Below are 18,136 nucleotides of genomic sequence, written 5' to 3' on the forward strand. Positions count from 1 at the left end.
AATGAAAGTCTATCACATATTTCTACACAAAGAAGAAAGTTATAGTGGATAACTATATAAGCATAAAAGACTCCTATTACCAGTCATGATATACAACACCTAATAATTAGGAACACGTCTATTATTCTAATGTTCTCTAATATAATGTTCTCTGATGTGATCTACTTCTGGAAAAGGCACTGATCCTTATATGAATGGATTCCATCCTAACTGAACCCCCATACAAGATTCATGCCCCATAGGGCGCCGCCATATTAGGAAAACATGTGTGATATGAAATGTTCCAAGTAGGGCAAGCTGTAAATTGTTCAGAATTAGTATGGAGAAATTAGTGCTTTTAAGGCAGTTTAACACAGTTAAAGAGGTACTCTGATGTCAGGTTAAAAAAAATGTTCTGAAATCACCATAAATCTATTGTTTTTTTTAGTCCCATAATTCCTGGTTGAGCACTTGCTTAGCACTACTATTCCCAGAATGCATTGCTTATCCATAGCTTTTCATCACAATCATACCACAGCACTCCTTTCCCTACCCAGAGCTGTGACAGAACATCTAATTTCACATAAGACTATTACACAGTCAGTCAGGTTGCAGCACCTGCTACTCATTCCCTGTCTGGTCCTCTGCCTGTGGCATAGCTCAGCACAAAACAGCGTGCTGTAACCACACCTCATTCTTCTCTAAATGCCCCAACAATGATATGTTTGTATACGTGTATATGACAGGGAGATGGTGATGTAGGACGTATGGGCTGGTCAAAGGTGGTGACATCACTCAGAGGGTGGAGCTAGAGCTCAGGGACAAGATCCAGCAACGAATCCTGAGACAGCATATAATGATGTGTCCTCTTGGAAGCAAGGGAGGAGCCAGGGAGCTGCTGAGACAACACCACACTGACAACGAAAGGACTACAGTACTTACTGTCATGAGAGAGGGAGGAGCCGGGGAGCTGCTGAGACAACACCACACTAACAATGAAAGGACTACAGTACTTACTGTCATGAGAGAGGGAGGAGCCGGGGAGCTGCTGAGACAACACCACACTGCCAACGAAAGGACTACAGTACTTACTGTCATGAGAGAGGGAGGAGCCGGGGAGCTGCTGAGACAACACCACACTGACAACGAAAGGACTACAGTACTTACTGTCATGAGAGAGGGAGGAGCCGGGGAGCTGCTGAGACAACACCACACTGACAACGAAAGGACTACAGTACTTACTGTCATGAGAGAGGGAGGAGCCGGGGAGCTGCTGAGACAACACCACACTAACAATGAAAGGACTACAGTACTTACTGTCATGAGAGAGGGAGGAGCCGGGGAGCTGCTGAGACAACACCACACTGCCAACGAAAGGACTACAGTACTTACTGTCATGAGAGAGGGAGGAGCCGGGGAGCTGCTGAGACAACACCACACTGCCAACTAAAGGACTACAGTACTTACTGTCATGAGAGAGGGAGGAGCCGGGGAGCTGCTGAGACAACACCACACTAACAATGAAAGGACTACAGTACTTACTGTCAGGAGAGAGGGAGGAGCCAGGGAGTTGCTGAGACAAAACCACACTGACGATGAAAGGACTACAGTACTTACTGTCATGAGAGAAGGAGGAGCCGGGGAGCTGCTGAGACAACACCACACTGACAATGAGAGGACTACAGTACTTACTGTCATGAGAGAGGGAGGAGCTGCTGAGACAACACCACACTAACAATGAAAGGACTACGATGTTTACTGTCAGGAGAGAGGGAGGAGCCAGGGAGCTGCTGAGACAACACCACACTGACAATGAAAGGACTACAGTACTTACTGTCATGAGAGAGGGAGGAGCCGGGGAGCTGCTGAGACAACACCACACTAACAATGAAAGGACTACAGTGTTTACTGTCAGGAGAGAGGGAGGAGCCAGGGAGCTGCTGAGACAACACCACACTGACAATGAAAGGACTACAGTACTTACTGTCAGGAGAGAGGGAGGAGCCGGGGAGCTGCTGAGACAACACCCCACTGTTAATTAAAGGACTATAACTTGCACACTTGCAGGCTGATTTACGTGTCGGCGCACGTCTCAGGCCATGTACCCTCACTAAAATCTATGCCAGCTTGTTTACAAGTATAAATTGTAATAAATTACGCTCAACCATAATGCCACTCCCCCTTGGCCTTATTGATAAACACTCCGGACGTAGTATTTCTAATATATCCCCAGTTTTCACCCTTCGTACACGACTATATTTTATTCCATTTTATTTCATCTGATTTGTTGCATGTTATTGTCATATTTGTTTCCGGAACTCCCTTATTGTCAGACGGTGATGTAACAATCACTCAGGATAAGGGTGCGTCTGTCTATAGGTAGATTTAATCAGAAACCTTAAAAAACCAGAGGAAAAAAAAAAAATGTCATCCAGTAGCTCGACTACATTGCCCAACACTATACGGTATTTTTATACGTTTTATTGGATGTTTCACAATAGAAGTATATCAATCATACTTTCATGACCGTAAAAGGAGCGTGAGTAACATGAGGACGCACACGTGCTCATCCACCCTCATAGCGTGCTAATATTCCTCTGTAATAGCACCATCATTAGCATTCTTCAGTCAGACCTTTGGGAAGAAAAAACCCGGAAAAATGTATTAACCACTTCACTGCTGGCCCCCTCACAATGCCTAACCTGCAGCCCGGATAGCGATGTGTCACATGCACTGTGCTGTAAAATAACATTTGGGAACTTTATTTTACTCTAAAATAATACCTTATGTTTTAGTACAGAACTTTGTTTTATAGGATTTCATGGATGTTTAAGGGGGTATTTATTTATTTTTTTCAAATCAAATGGTGCCAGAAAGTTATACAGGTTTGTGAATGACTTCTATTATAAAAAAAAAAAATCTTAATCCTTCCAGTACTTATCAGTTGCTGTATACTATAAAGAAAGTGAAGTTGTTCTTTTCTGTCTGACCACAGTGCTCTTTACTGACACCTCTGTCCGTGTCAAGAACTGTCCAGAGCAGGAGAGGTTTTCTATGGGGTTTTGCTCTTACTTTGGACAGTTCCTGACATGGACAGAGGTGTCAGCAGAGAGCACTGTGGTCAGACAGAAAAGAACAACTCAACTTCCTCTGTAGTATACAGCAGCTGATAAGTACTTGAAGGATTAAGGTTTTTAATAGAGGTAATTTACTCATCTGTATAACTTTCTGGAGCTAGTTGATATGAAAAAAATTGTTTTCCAAAGGAGTACCCCTTTAAAAGCAAAAAATTTTATTGCCGAAACTCTAAGTAATAAACTGCAAAACGATTAAATAAACTTAATTAAAAAAATGAACACAATTTGTAATTTTGGGGGTTGTTCGTTTTTTTTACTATGTGTAGAAATAGGTCAGGGTCTGAGTGTTCAGACCCCGGCTGATCGCTAGATAGAGAAGTGGACTCTACGCATGTTCTCTTCTGGTTCTGTACCACCAGACTGAGATGGTCTCATAATGCAAGTCTATGGGACTGCCTCAGTAGTGCACTACTCTCTCAGCTCGTTCCAGTGATTGGTCGGGGTCTACACATTCAGACCCCGACCGATCAAAGCTAAGTATTTAGGACATGTCTAAAGTTTATTAAAGAAACTTTTATTGATTTTCTATTGAAGGATATTTCAATTTATTTTAATTTAATTTTTTATCTCTTTTCTTTTCACCAAAAAACAGCACTGATTGAGAAATCATAAAGAAAAAAACTATCGTTCTTTATTGAAAAATTCATACATATGATGATGTAAGAATACCTGACCTGGAGAGCGTGGATCCCCAACCATCGTTTCGTTACTACTGAGCTTCGTCATTTTACTTATTTGATTACTTGCACAGTACTTTCGTATAGCAGTATACTGTCACTTCAGAAGGTCCCTGGCTGTCATGACAACCGATCATCATCCTGAGATTGCATCAAGGGCAGTCGCACCGGGGTCCTGGTGCCTAAGGGGGCCCCAAAACACATATGCCCCATAAGAGACCAGTATTATAATTTGCATATGGGGCCCTGTTGCAGATTTTGCATCGGGGCCCAGAAGCTAAAAGCTACACCTCTGATCAAGGGGGTGGGGATCATAGCCTTTATGAGGCCAGTCACTGACGGTAGGTATCAGCTTCAGAGAGTATTGGGACCCACCTTCTTATCATTTGAACATTTTATTTAGAGCCATTACCACTGGTGTAGAAAATCCAGCTCCTACCAATACAGTCGCCTTTACAAACATTACTGACCTCATAAACTGTGCCACTTTAACCCCAGCCTGTGCCACTATTCCCAAATAAAAATAAAAATGTTCCACTATACCCCCAAACTGTGCCACTGTTCCTTACTGAACTGTGACACTGTATCCCCAAATAAACTGTGCCACTGTCCCCAATATCAACTGAGCCACTGGCCTCATAAAACGTGCCACTATTCCCAAATAAAAATGTGCCACTGTGCACCCACACTGTGCCAGTTTCCTAATGTGACACTGTGCCCCAAATAAACTATGCCTCATATGAACTATGCCACTGTCCCCTAATGAACTGTGACACTGTGCCCCCAAATAAACTGTGCCCCTGCCCCTTTTTTTGAACTGTTTCACTGTCCCTATAAACTGTGCCACTGTCCCTATTAACTGTGCCACTCCCCCCTATAAACTGTGCCACTGTCCTCTAATGAACTGTGACACTGTGCCCCCCAATAAACTGTGAAGAATTGGAAAAAGAAAAAACCGAGGTGTGGTCCTAGTGGAGTAATATTAAGATAGAGCAAGGTATGCGCAAAAATGTTGCGCCTTACCGTGGACAGTTGTGCTGAGGGCACAACGCCTGTATCTGCCCGTAGACTCGCTAGTGCTTGTAGTCCTGATGCGTGGGAGGCAGCCTCTGCGTCCTTCACCGTGACCTCCAGGTACCGGTGTAATGCAAGTAGAAATCAGGATAAAAGTTTGGAACGTGTAAGATGGCGCCAAATCCCAATTAAGACCAATATGCCAAAGATATTTCTTAAAAACAATTTGGCTTTTATTGGCAACATATAGAAGGGTGCACCCTTCTATATGTAGCCTATAAAAGCCAAATTGTTGTCAAGAAATATCTTTGGCATATAGGTCTTCTTTGGGATTTGGCGCCATCTTACACGTTCCGAACTTTTATCCTGATTTCTACCCCAATAAACTGTGACACTGTGCCCCCCAATAAACTGTTACACTGCCCCCTTTAGGAACTGTGACACTGTCCCCATAAACTATGCCACTGTGTCCCAAAACTGTGCCACTGTTTCTTAATGAACTGTAATACTGTCCTTTATGAACTGTGCCAATGTCCCCATAAACTGTGCCACTTGGCCCCTAGCCTGTGTCACTAACCCCTCATGAAATGTACCACTGTGCTCCTAAATGGACTGTGCCACTATCCGCGTAAACTATGCCTCTGTGACCCCTAACTAGGCCACTGTCCCTTAATGAACATCCCTCTAAGAATACTCACCTGTCCCGGGTCCAGCGCTGATCCGCTGCTCTGGCTTCATTTAATTAGGTCTGGCCCGAGCAGAATGATGCAGGTAGCACTAATGGGGGCAGAGCTTAAATGAACACTATCAGATTCAAAAACTTTTTAAATAACATTCTAACACACTTCAAAAAATATGTCAAAACCCGGAGGACAGCACAGTACAGCATCAAAACAAGAATCAGGACACAGAACTAGCAAGGGTCAAACTAGGATGTCAGGGCCAGGTCCAAATCAAGAGGCAGAAGACTAGTCAGGTAACAGGCAGAAGACTAGTCAGGTAACAGGCAGAAGACTAGTCAGGTAACAGGCAGAAGACTAGTCAGGTAACAGGCAGAAGACTAGTCAGGTAACAGGCAGAAGACTAGTCAGGTAACAGGCAGAAGACTAGTCAGGTAACAGGCAGAAGACTAGTCAGGTAACAGGCAGAAGGTCAGGTCAGGAATGAAGGCAAACAGGATGAAGGGTGATGTTAGGAACCACAATTATGGGAGTCTGAGCATGGACAGACACCTATTTAAATATCCCACCAATTGGAGGTGTGAGCGCTAGTGCCGATACCTCTTGATTCGCTAGACTGGCCCATCCCACAGTGCTCGGCACCAGACTTTTTCTCAGGATGATGTGGGACGATATCAGCAAAGCCTTGAGGAAATCCAATGTGGTTTGTTACAACCACATTGTTTAAGTAAAAACTCAGTATTTCACTTAAACCTCTAAAAAATATATTAAGCTAAGAAATGTGTAATTATTTAGATGCACGTAAATGGTTCTGAGAACAGGAAGATCTTTTGCCTCTTGTATGAGAATTACCAGATCATACTTACAGTATACTGAAGTTCAGCATGATGGCTGTAGGATGGATAACTATTCCTTTGGCCACACCCTTTCTTCATCAATATCCAGCCTAATTATTTAGCGGTCGGCAAATCCATAGAAACACATTTCTGAATTATTGGCTATTTCAACCTTCAGTTCTTTGTTGTGGCGTTGCCTCCAGAACCTTCTATCCATTATAGAATGCTCCAAGATCAGGCTTCGTTCCATACATGATAAGTCTTTATGGAAAAAAAAAGCAAAGTATATCAATTATGAAGCAAAGCATGATAAATAACAGTAATAATGCTAATAATAAAAATAAACACAAAAATTAACCAGAATCAAGCAGTATCTATGTATAGATGATATTGTTGTACTTCGGCTTCTCTTTATCTTAAAGGAGAAGAATCATGGTGAAAAATGTATCTCCTATCCACTTATCCCCCTTATGCTCAATTTATTACTTGTTCAATTAATTTCTTGGGGACGAAGGGCGTACCTGAACACCCTTGTCCCGCTCCCCTTCTGTGACGTGCGCTCAGGAGCAGAGTGCGGGTTATAGCGGGGTGGTCCCGGCAGCTAATGCCGGACATCACCAATCATCGATCATCTCAAAGTTGATTGCAGCATCTAAAATGCTAAAAACAACATCCCGGCTGCTCATCGGTGCTGAACGGGACCACCGTGGTTACCTGCCTCCTCGCCGTCCGCATGCCAGGCTGAAGCAGTCAACCACAAATAACACTGATCAATGTTATGCTATCACCCCCCTTTGAATCACCCCCCTTTTCCCAAAAATAAACATAAACATATGTGGTATTGCTGCATACGTAAATGAATGAACTATAAAAAAGTAACATTACTTTAAAGGAAAACTGTTAGCTAACTCCCCCCACACTAACCAGTGGTACTGGCTGGTATTGCGGGGGATGCTGATCAGTTTGATGCCTACCGTGCCCAGATCCGTCCAGCCGTTTGGCTGAAATCTTCAATTTTCTGTATATGCTAATTAGGTGCAAACTGGCACAGGCGGGGTTACTGGCACTCTGACGTCAGCACCGCTCATCCGCAGCGCCACCCAGCTCATCAATATTCCTCCCCTCCCTCTGCCTCTTCATTACAGAGTAAGGAGAAGAGGGAGAGGCGAAGGGAGGGGAGGAATATTGATGAGCTGAGCGGTGCTGTGGCGTCAGAGTGCCAGGAACCCCGGCCTGTGCCAGTTAGCACCTAAGCTTCACCAGTATGTTCCAAACGCTGAGCAGTGGAGTACCCCTTTAAAGTCACCATTGTTGTTTAGGAACTCAATAAATTGATTAAACTGTGTCACATTCCCTTTCCAGACAAGGAATAGGTCATCCATATAGCGGGGGGAAAAAAACTCCTATATGCTTCACAAAGGAGATCCAAGCACTAAACACAAAATATTTAGCAAAAGTGGATGCCACCGGCGTGCCCATGGCAGTCCCAGAGTCCTGCCTATACCACCTGTCATTAAATCTGAACGCATTGTGGGACAAAATAAAATTTAAAGACTCACATATGAAATTAACTAAAAGGGGATCATTGTCCATGTCAAAGAGTAGTTCCCCCACCACCCGGACCCCAAATTCTGGGGGATCCGGGTATAGAGGCTTTCCACATCGAAGAAAGGTTAAAATATTCTTGCCACGAAACCCCTTCTAAGGCTTTCAAAAAATCACCAGTGTCCTTCAAGTATGTAGGAAAGTCACAGAGGATGGGTCTAAGTAGCCAATATACATACTTTGAAAGGCCCTCTATCACCGACCCCATCCCGGAAACGATAGGACGTCCCAGGGGACGGGTTGGTGATTTATGGACCTTTGGCAGGTAATGCCAATATGTTTCTTTGGGGAACTTTGGCAAAAAAAATTCCACTGTTTTTGATGAGATGACTCGTTTTAAGTACCTGCTACATGTACCCCTATGGATGGACGTTGAATTAAATCAACTGGTGCCAGAAAGTTAAACAGATTTGTAAATGACTTCTATTAAAAAATCTTTACCCTTCCAGTACTTTTAAGCAGCTGTATGCTACAGAGGAAATTCTTTTCTTTTAGAATTTTTTTTTTTGTCTTGTCCACAGTGCTCTCTGCTGACACCTCTGTTGGTCTCAGGAACTGTCCAGAGCAGGAGAGGTTTGCAATGGGGATTTTCTCCTGCTCTGGACAGTTCCTGATACGGGCACCAGGTGTCAGCAGAGAGCACTGTGGACACGACAAAAAAAAGAAAAGAAAAAAAGAAATTCAAAAAGAATAGAATTTCCTCTGTAGTATACAGCTGCTAAAAAGTACTGAAAGGGTAAAAATGTTTTAATTGAAGTAATTTACAAATGTGTTTAACTTTCTGGCACCAGTTGATTTAAAAAAAAAAAAAAAAAAAAAATTTTCTACCGGAGTACCCCTTTAAAGCACTACAGACTTCAGTGGTGAGTGCAGCCTGATTCTTACTTCTTGTGCATTAATATATATATATATATATATATATATATATATATATATATATATATATATACACATATACAGTATATATGTAGTCTTTTCCAGATACACATATGGTACTATACATAGTTTCTAAAGATATTTACCTCAATATACAGATGATATATAGCTCTATTCTTCTCATATAAGAAGGAGGAGAGGTACCTTTTCGGGCCCACTTAAACTCAAGGCGCCCCCTATAGTTGTGCATCTGTTTTTCCTACTTGTATTGGACAGCAACATTAGATATGACACTTGAAGTTGTCTGATGGTCCTGTCTAGAGATGAGCGAACTTACAGTAAATTTGATTCGTCACTAACTTCTCGGCTCGGCAGTTGACTTTTCCTGCGTAAATTAGTTCAGCTTTCCGGTGCTCCGGTGGGCTGGAAAAGGTGGATACAGTCCTAGGAAAGAGTCTCCTAGGACTGTATCCACCTTTTCCAGCCCACGGGACACCTGAAAGCTGAACTAATTTATGCAGGAAAAGTTATCAACTGCCGAGCCGAGAAGTTTGTGACGAATCGAATTTACTGTAAGTTCGCTCATCTCTAGTCCTGTCTATAGTATCATATACGACATTAGGGCTCACACCACTAGTAGGCAGTATAATCACATGACATTAACACAGACTTCTATTTTGTTCTATAGCAGTGCTTCCCAACTAGGGTGCCTACAGCTGTTGCAAAACTACAACTCGCAGCATGCACGGACAGCCGTTGGCTGTCCGGGCATGCTGGGAGTTGTAGTTTTGCAACAGCTGGAGGCACCCTGGTTGGGAAGGACTGTTCTATAGCACTGGAAAAGTGTGTGCAGCAACTCTTCCTGAAATGGCCACCCAAAATCATAGTATTGGCTGTACATTGATGAGTATTCAATGGGAAAAGGTGTGTGTGTATGTGTGTGTGTATGTGTGTGTGTGTATGTGTGTGTGTGTTTTTTGCCTTTAGTTAATTGTACTTTAAAGGGGTACTCCGGTGGAATTATTATGTTTTTTTTTTTTTTAAATCAACTGGTGCCATAAAGTTAAACAGATTTGTAAATTACTTCTATTAAAAAAAATCTTAATCCTTCCACTACTTATTAGCTGCTGAATACTACAGAGGAAATTATTTTCTTTTTGGAACACAGAGAAAAGAAGAAGAAGAAAAAAAAAAAGTTTTCCACCGGAGTACCCCTTTAATATAGCCTCTCATGTTTGGCAGGTGATGATGCGTTAACCTAGATCACACAAAGGAGTTCATTTTATACTGTGCCCTCATAAATAAATTGCATACGCTGTACCCCCATAAATGATATACTGTACCCCCAAAAATGTATTCATTTATGGGGGCACAGTATCTAATTACATTAATGGTGCCCCCATAAATTATATACTGTACCCCCAAAAATTCAATACAATGCCCCCATGAATGAATTAATAAAATATACTGTGCCCTCATAAGTTAAATACATACAGTGTTCCCCATATATTAATTAATTATATATTGTGCCCTGTAAATGAATTATATGTACTGTGCCCCCCATAAATTATTTAATTATACATCCTGTCCCATATGTTACTTAAATATTGTGCTCCATATATAAATCCATGATATACTTCTGCCCTCATAAAGGAATTTGTTACATACACTGTGTCCCCATTTATTAAAGTATACCTATCGTTAAAGGGGTACTCCGCTGGAAATTCTTTTTTTTTTTTTTTTTTTTTTTTTTTTTAAATCAACTGGTGGCTTTTAACTAATGAGGGGGATTCTATACCTATCATCTGGGGGCTTCTACCTAATAGGGGGGATTCTATACCTATCATCTGGGGGCTTCTACCTAATAGGGGGGATTCTATACCTATCATCTGGGGGCTTCTACCTAATAGGGGGGATTCTATACCTATCATCTGGGGGCTTCTACCTAATAGGGGGATTCTATACCTATCATCTGGGGGCTTCTACCTAATAGGGGGGATTCTATACCTATCATCTGGGGGCTTCTACCTAATAGGGGGGATTCTATACCTATCATCTGGGGGCTTCTACCTAATAGGGGGGATTCTATACCTATCATCTGGGGGCTTCTACCTAATAGGGGGGATTCTATACCTATCATCTGGGGGCTTCTACCTAATAGGGGGGATTCTATACCTATCATCTGGGGGCTTCTACACATATCATCTGGGGGCTTCTACCTAATAGGGGGGATTCTATACCTATCATCTGGGGGCTTCTACCTAATAGGGGGGATTCTATACCTATCATCTGGGGGCTTCTACCCAATAGGGGGGGTTCTATACCTATCATCTGGGGGCTTCTACACATATCATCTGGGGGCTTCTACCTAATAGGGGGGATTCTATACCTATCATCTGGGGGCTTCTACCTAATAGGGGGATTCTATACCTATCATCTGGGGGCTTCTACCTAATAGGGGGATTCTATACCTATCATCTGGGGGCTTCTACCTAATAGGGGGGATCCCCTACCTAACGACTGGGGCTCTCATAATAAGAGGGTTTCTCTACCCTATTACACTTGAACATCTGATCACATGATCACCTGTGTATAGGGTTTCCCAACCAGTGCACCTTTAGCTGTCCAGCATGGTGGGAGTTGTAGTTTTGCAACAGCTGGAGGTCCACATGGCTATAGACTAGTGTGTCCAAACCCGTGTGTCTCCAGCTGTTGCAAACTTACAACTCCCAGCATACCCGGACAGCCAAAGGCACACTGGTTGGGATAAACTATACAAAGGTGATCATGTGATCACATGGGAGTTGTAGGTTTGCAACAGCTGGAGGCACCCTGGTTGGTAAATACTGCTATACGTCAACAGGAAAGGGCTAAGGCATGTACAGTTCCATACAGCAGGATCCATTACGTAAGTGGAGGATATACAGAGATTTCACACCTATTAGTCAGAAGTAATTGGAGACTGATGTTTTTCCCCTTGATAATGATACGGCTGAGTTCCTTAGAGCAGGATATTAAAAAATACCAGACCTGCCACCGCTGATTTGAATAATGAATTTCGCAATTCCCGTTACGACTGACAATAACTAATTGCTAGACAGGTATCATGTCTGCCCATAGCAAGTAGATGATTCCTAACATACCTGAGATAACCATTACGTGACCCTACACATGGATCTTGTGACATACAGTATTTAGAGTAAAAAACTAACCCTACTTACTGCTTAGCCAGGGAAGCATTAGTGGTGGCGCCCTCTAACTCCATCTCTAACTGCTCGAACTGCTAATTTTTTAGATGCTGGAAGGGATATGTCTGGGTTGTGGACGGCCTTGTCCCATTTAGTACACCCAAGACCAAATTTTTTTCAAGTACTGACTGACACCAATTACCGATGTGACAGCAGAGGTGGCTGTAGACTTGAAGAACATGAGGCCCTCACTGACACTCATAATAAGATATGCCCCCAGTAGTTATGGAATGCCCCCTATTAGGTAGAAGCCTGCAGTAGTTAGGTAGGGAATACCCCCTATTAGGTAGAAGCCCCCAGTAGATAGGTAGGAAATCCCCCTATAAGGTAAAATCCCCTGGTAGGCAGGGTATTCCCTCAATTATATAGAAGCCCCCAGAATTTAGGTAGTGAACCCCTTTATTAGGTAGAAACCTCAGGTAATGAGGTAGGAAATTCTCTCCTATGAGGTAGAAGATAAGTAGGTAGGGAACCCCCCTTTTAGGTAGAATCCCACAAATGATCAGTAGGCAGGGAATCCCTCTAAAAGGTACTAGCCCTCAGTAGTTAGGTAGGTAAGGAAGCACTCTATTTGGTATAAGACCCCAGTAGTTAGGTTGGGAATCCCCCCTATTAGGTAGAAGCCCCCAGTAGTTAGGTAGGGAGTTTCCCCTTTTAGTTAGAAGCCTCCAGTAGGTATGTAGGCAGAGAATTCTCCCTACTAGGTAGAAGCCCCCAGTAGATAGGTAGGGAATCCCCCCATTAGGTAGAATCCCTAAGTAGTTAGATAGGGAATCCCCCCCTCCCCCATTAGGTAGAATCCCTAAGTAGTTAGATAGGGAATCCCCCCTCCCCCATTAGGTAGAAGCCCCCAGTAGTTAGATAGGGAATCCCCCATTAGGTAGAAGCCCCCAGTAGTTAGATAAGGAATACCCCCATTAGGTAGAAGCCCCCAGTAGTTAGATAGGGAATCCCCCATTAGGTAGAAGCCCCCAGTAGTTAGATAAGGAATACCCCCATTAGGTAGAAGCCCCCAGTAGTTGGATAGGGAATTAACATTGTAAATGTAAGGAAATACCAAAATCAGCAAGTTAAACTTAACGTTTAAAAAAAAAAATGGGATAAAAAGTGATGACATAAATGCAATAATGGTCCTGATAGAAAGCTACAGATCATGGCTTATAAAATGATACAGTCGGATCGCTACTTTCAGTTTTCAGAGGCCTTTTCATAAATGAAAGAAGTGATCTGATTGGTTGCTATGGGCAACTCAGCAACTTTTCCTCTGGACAGGTTTTCATAAGTCTCCCCCTTTTGACTTTTTTGTCTTTGTTTTTAAAGTAGCACAATAATAGAAAAGCTATAATCATGGGGATCATTTTAATCGTATCGACCCACGGACTAAAGAAAACATTTCAGTGTTCCCGTAAAGTGTACAGCGTAAAAATGAAAACCCCCAAAATGTGTAAAATTGCTGTTTCCTTTTCAATTTCCCCCTACAAATAACATTTTTTTTGTTTCGCGCTACATTTTATGGTAAAACGAGAGGCGTCTTTACAAAGTACAATTGATGGTGCAAGAAATAATAAAAATAAACAACAACCTCACATGGGTCTGTGGATGGAAAACTAAGAGAGTTCTAATAGAAAGCGAGAAGGAAAAAAAAAAGTGAAAAAGCGAAAATTGGCAGCGTCCACAAGGGGTTAAGAGCGCAGAAGATGTTCTGCAGCTGGTGACTATAAAGGGCTTGGTGGCTGATACCTGCAGACAATAGCTGACGCAGAGACGAGAGCTACAGGTTGCTGACAGGATTTTTCATGCGCCGGATCTTAGTTACAGCTGCAGGCAAATAACCGGAAGCACTAAAGAGGTGCACAGCAGCAGCGGCACTGGCAATGGTGCCCAAGCAGGGAGCCTCCAGCTGTTGCAAAACTACAACTCCCAGCATGCCCGGACACCCTGGTTGGGAAACACAGCTCTAAGGTGGCAGAGCAGGTGAACTTCCTGCTTGGGTCCGGTCTGTTTCCTCCTCCCCTGTACAACAAAGCAATATTCATTTGGTTCCTCCTCATAGTGGTTGACCACATTGCAAGTCCATGGCAGTGTTTCCCAACCAGGGCGCCTTCAGCTGTTTCAAAACTACAACTCCCAGCAATGTCCAGACAGCCAAACGTTCTAAGGTGGCAGAGCAGGTGAACTTCCTACTTGGGTCCGGTCTGTTTCCTCTTCCCCTATACAACAAAGCAATATTCATTTGGTTCCTCCTCATAGTGGTTGACCACATTGCAAGTCCAGGGCAGTATTTCTCAACCAGGGCTCCTTCAGCTGTTTCAAAACTACAACTCCCAGCATGCCCGGACAGCCAAAGGTTCTAAAGTGGCAAAGCACAGGTGAACTTCCTACTTGGGTCCGGTCTGTTTCCTCTTCCCCTGTACAACAAAGCATTATTCATTTGGTTCCTCCTGATAGTGGTCGACCACATTGCAAGTCCAGGGCAGTGTTTCCCAAACAGTGTGCCTTCAGCTGTTGCAAGACTACAACTCCCTGCATGCCCGGACAGCCATAGGCTGTCCGGGCATGCTGGGATTTGTAGTTTTGCAACAGCTGGAGATACCTTGGTTGGGAAACACACAGTTCTTAAGTGGCAGAGCAGGGGAATATCCTACTTGGGGTCTGGTCTGTTTCCTCTTCCCCTGTACAACAAAGCATTATTCTTTTGGGTCCTCCTCATATTGGTTGACCTCATTAATAGGGCAGTGCTTCCCAACCAGGGCGCCTTCAGCTGTTGCAAAACTACAACTCCCTGCATGCCCGGACAGCCAAAGGTTTAAAGTGGCAGAGGAGGTGAACTCACTACTTGGGTCCGCTCTGTTACCTCTTCCCCTGTACAACAAAGCGTTATTCATTTGGATCCTCCTCTGTCAGGGCAAAGGCTGTCCGGGCATGCTGGGAGTTGTAGTTTTGAAACAGCTGGAGGCACCCTGGTTGGGAAACACAGCTCTAAGGTGGCAAAGCAGATGAACTTCCTATTTGGGTCCGATCTTTTTTTTCTCTTCCCCTATACAACAAAGCTTTATTCATTTGGTTCCTCCTAATAGTGATTGACCACATTGCAAGTCCAGGGCAGTATTTCCCAACCAGGGTGTCTTCAGCTGTTTCAAAACTACAACTCCCAGCATGCACAGACAGCCAAAGGTTCTAAAGTGGCAGAGCACAGGTGAACTTCCTACTTGGGTCCGGTCTGTTTCCTCTTCCCCTGTACAACAAAGCATTATTAATTTGGTTCCTCCTGATAGTGGTTGACCACATTGCAAGTCCATGGCAGTGTTTCCAAACCAGGGCGCCTCCAGCTGTTGCAAAACTACAACTCACTGCATGCCCGGACAGCCAAAGGCAGCACAGCAGCGGTGGCACTGGCAGTGTTTCCCAACCAGGGAGCCTCCAGCTGTTGCAAAATTAAAACTCCCAGAATGCTCAGACACCCTGGTTAGGAAACACAGCTCTAAAGTGGCAGAGCAGGTGAACTTCCTACTTGGGTCCGGTCTGTTTCTTCTTCACCTATACAACAAAGCAATATTAATTTGGTTCCTCCTCATAGTGGTTGACCACATTGCAAGTCCATGGCAGTGTTTCCCAACCAGGGCGCCTTCAGCTGTTGCAAAGCTACAACTCCCAGCATGCCCAGACAGCCATAGGCTGTCTGGGCATGCTGGGAGTTGGAGTTTTGCAACAGCTGGAGGCACCCTGGTTGGGAAACACAGTTCTAAAGTGGCAGAGCAAGTGAACTTTCTACTTGGGTCCGGTCTGTTATATTAGCTTTTGCCTTGGGTGGCAAAAGTCCTTGCACCATTCCTGAGTACCACATACCACGGGACACCTTCAGAGGTCTTGTGGAATCCTTGAATTGAGGGGTCAGAGCTGGAGGGACCTACACACTATTAGGTAGGTGGTTTCCATACTAGGACTGATCGGTGGAAGAGATGAGTGATTCTGGTCCGTTTCTGCAAATCTGACAGATTCCGTCCCTGATTTGGGTTTCCCCGACTACCCTCCAATTGTCCAGGTAAAGTATGCACAATATATTCTCCATAACATGATGTATGATTCTTTGTGACTCCGCCCATTAACCATATGGCACCAAGGTCTACTGTGATGTGTAGTTTTTATGACAACCTGATGAAGGGAGACAAAGCCCTCGAAACGCGTCATTGTATAATTTTCTTATTTTATTAGTGTATTTTAAAGGGGTACTCCACTGAGACATCTTATCCCCTATCCAAAGGATAGGGGATAAGATGTCTGATTGCGGGGGTCCGCTGCTGAGCCCCCCCTTGATCTCCAGTTCTAAGCAAACGCCAAGTTCCTGTGACAGTGGTCATGACGTCACGGCCACGCCCCTTGTGACGTCACTTTATACCCCTCCATTCATGTCTATGGGAGGGGGGGTGTCGGCTGACACCCCCCCTCCCATAGACATGCATGGAGGGGGCGTGGCCTGATGGTGCTATAAGCATTTGAAAAATATCCAAGAAGAAGCAGCACCTGATGTACAAGAGGGTATTTTTGGCCTTCAAGTCTTCACTGCAAGTATGTACAAGAGTAGGGACACCTGTCGAAAGATAGTAGTCCCTTCTCCTGCACAGTAAGTTGTTGCGACTTACACAGCATCGCCGCTTACCTTGTGTACAGGAGCAGGAACAAAAACAAATCCCAAAAGAATTTTAAAAAAGTTTAGATTTTTTGTGTGAAATTTGGACCAAATCCGAATTTTGCCAAACCGATTTTTATCTCTAAATTGCTGGTGATTATTGCAGTTTATCAGATTGTGTTGTATAATTTATGTAAAAATAGAAGCTACAAGATATTAGTAAGTAATGTCTCGAGGATTTATCTAGTGTTGCCATCTACCTGCAGCTTACTACCGCTATCATACTGAAGATACATACATTAAGACTAATTATCTTCCATGTGACGGATTACCTTCCTAGAAAACCATTATCATCTCTAAAGCAGTGTTTCCCAACCAGGGCGCCTCCAGCCGGTGCAAGACTACAACTCCCAGCATGCCCGGACAGCCAACGGCTGTCCGGGCATGCTGGGAGTTGTAGTTTTGCAACAGCTGGAGGCACACAAAAAAAACAGAGGTGTAAAATGCTGTGCGTTTTGCATCTGGTCAGGGGAATACAAGTTGATAAGAAAATGTGTACCAAAATAGTAAATAAAACAAAAAAAACTACACCATGTTGGTCTGTCAGATACTCTGCAAACAATTATAAATTCCCCCCTCCCCATGATATATAAAAAAATAAAATAAAAATAGCTATGGAGAAAAGTAAAACTGTGTTAGTTGCCCATAGCAACCAATCACAGCTCAACCCATAGCAACCAATCACAGCTAAGCCCACAGCAACTAATCACAGCTCAGCCCATAGCAACCAATCACTGTTCAGCCCCTAGCCATAAATCACTACTTAGCCCATAGCAACCAATAACAGCTCAGCCCATCCAATCATAGCTTACCCTATAGCAACCAATCACTGCTCATCCCATATCATCCAATCATAGCTAACTATATAGCAACCAATCACTTTTCATTCCATAGCAACTAATCACAGCTCATCCCATAGCAACCAATAACTACTCAGCCCATAGCAACTGATCACTACTCAGTCGATAGCAACCAATCACCATTCAGCCCATATCAACCAATCACAGCTCAGCCCATAGCAACCAATCACAGCTCAGCCCATAGGAACCAATCACAGCTCAGCCCATAGCAACCAATCACAGCTCAGCCCATAGCAACCAATCGCAGCTCAGCCCATAGCAACCAATCACAGCTCAGCCCATAGCAGCCAATCACAGCTCAGTCCATAGCAACCAATCACAGCTCAGCCCATAGCAACCAATCACAGCTCAGCCCATAGCAACCAATCACAGCTCAGCCCATAGTAACCAATCACTGCTCAGCCCATAGCAACCAATCACTGCTCAGCCCATAGTAACCAATCACTGCTCAGCCCATAACAACCAATCACTACTCAGCCCATAGCAACCAATCACTGCTCAGCCCATAGCAACCAATCACAGCTCAGCCCATAGGAG

The 18,136-nt window shown here is 43.7% G+C and overlaps 2 protein-coding genes across 13 annotated transcripts in view; one reads left to right on the forward strand and one right to left on the reverse strand.

The window, feature by feature from the left end:
- LOC130297685 (protein-glutamine gamma-glutamyltransferase E-like) overlaps positions 1-17,059 on the reverse strand; it is a 56,860-nt gene extending 39,801 nt beyond the window's left edge. For 4 of the 10 annotated variants that reach the window (XM_056550427.1, XM_056550426.1, XM_056550421.1 and 1 more), the window contains exons 1-2: positions 13,793-14,059; positions 6,354-6,584 (exon numbers count right to left, since the gene is read on the reverse strand). The gene's annotated coding sequence lies outside the window, so the exon portion shown is untranslated. Of the gene's footprint in view, positions 1-6,353; positions 6,585-8,950; positions 9,071-10,499; positions 10,517-13,634; positions 14,061-16,709 lie in introns of those variants that run through there. The other 6 variants (XM_056550424.1, XM_056550425.1, XM_056550419.1 and 3 more) reach the window with 5 other exon arrangements.
- Positions 14,113-18,136, forward strand: part of LOC130297684 (protein-glutamine gamma-glutamyltransferase E-like) — a 229,414-nt gene continuing 225,390 nt past the window's right edge. Inside the window, exon 1 of one of the 3 annotated variants that reach the window (XM_056550409.1) lies at positions 14,113-14,223. The gene's annotated coding sequence lies outside the window, so the exon portion shown is untranslated. Of the gene's footprint in view, positions 14,224-14,310; positions 14,422-16,075; positions 16,095-18,136 lie in introns of those variants that run through there. The other 2 variants (XM_056550408.1, XM_056550411.1) reach the window with 2 other exon arrangements.

This window comes from Hyla sarda, chromosome 13 (genome assembly GCF_029499605.1).
Source record: "Hyla sarda isolate aHylSar1 chromosome 13, aHylSar1.hap1, whole genome shotgun sequence".
NCBI classification, from domain to species: domain Eukaryota; kingdom Metazoa; phylum Chordata; class Amphibia; order Anura; family Hylidae; genus Hyla; species Hyla sarda.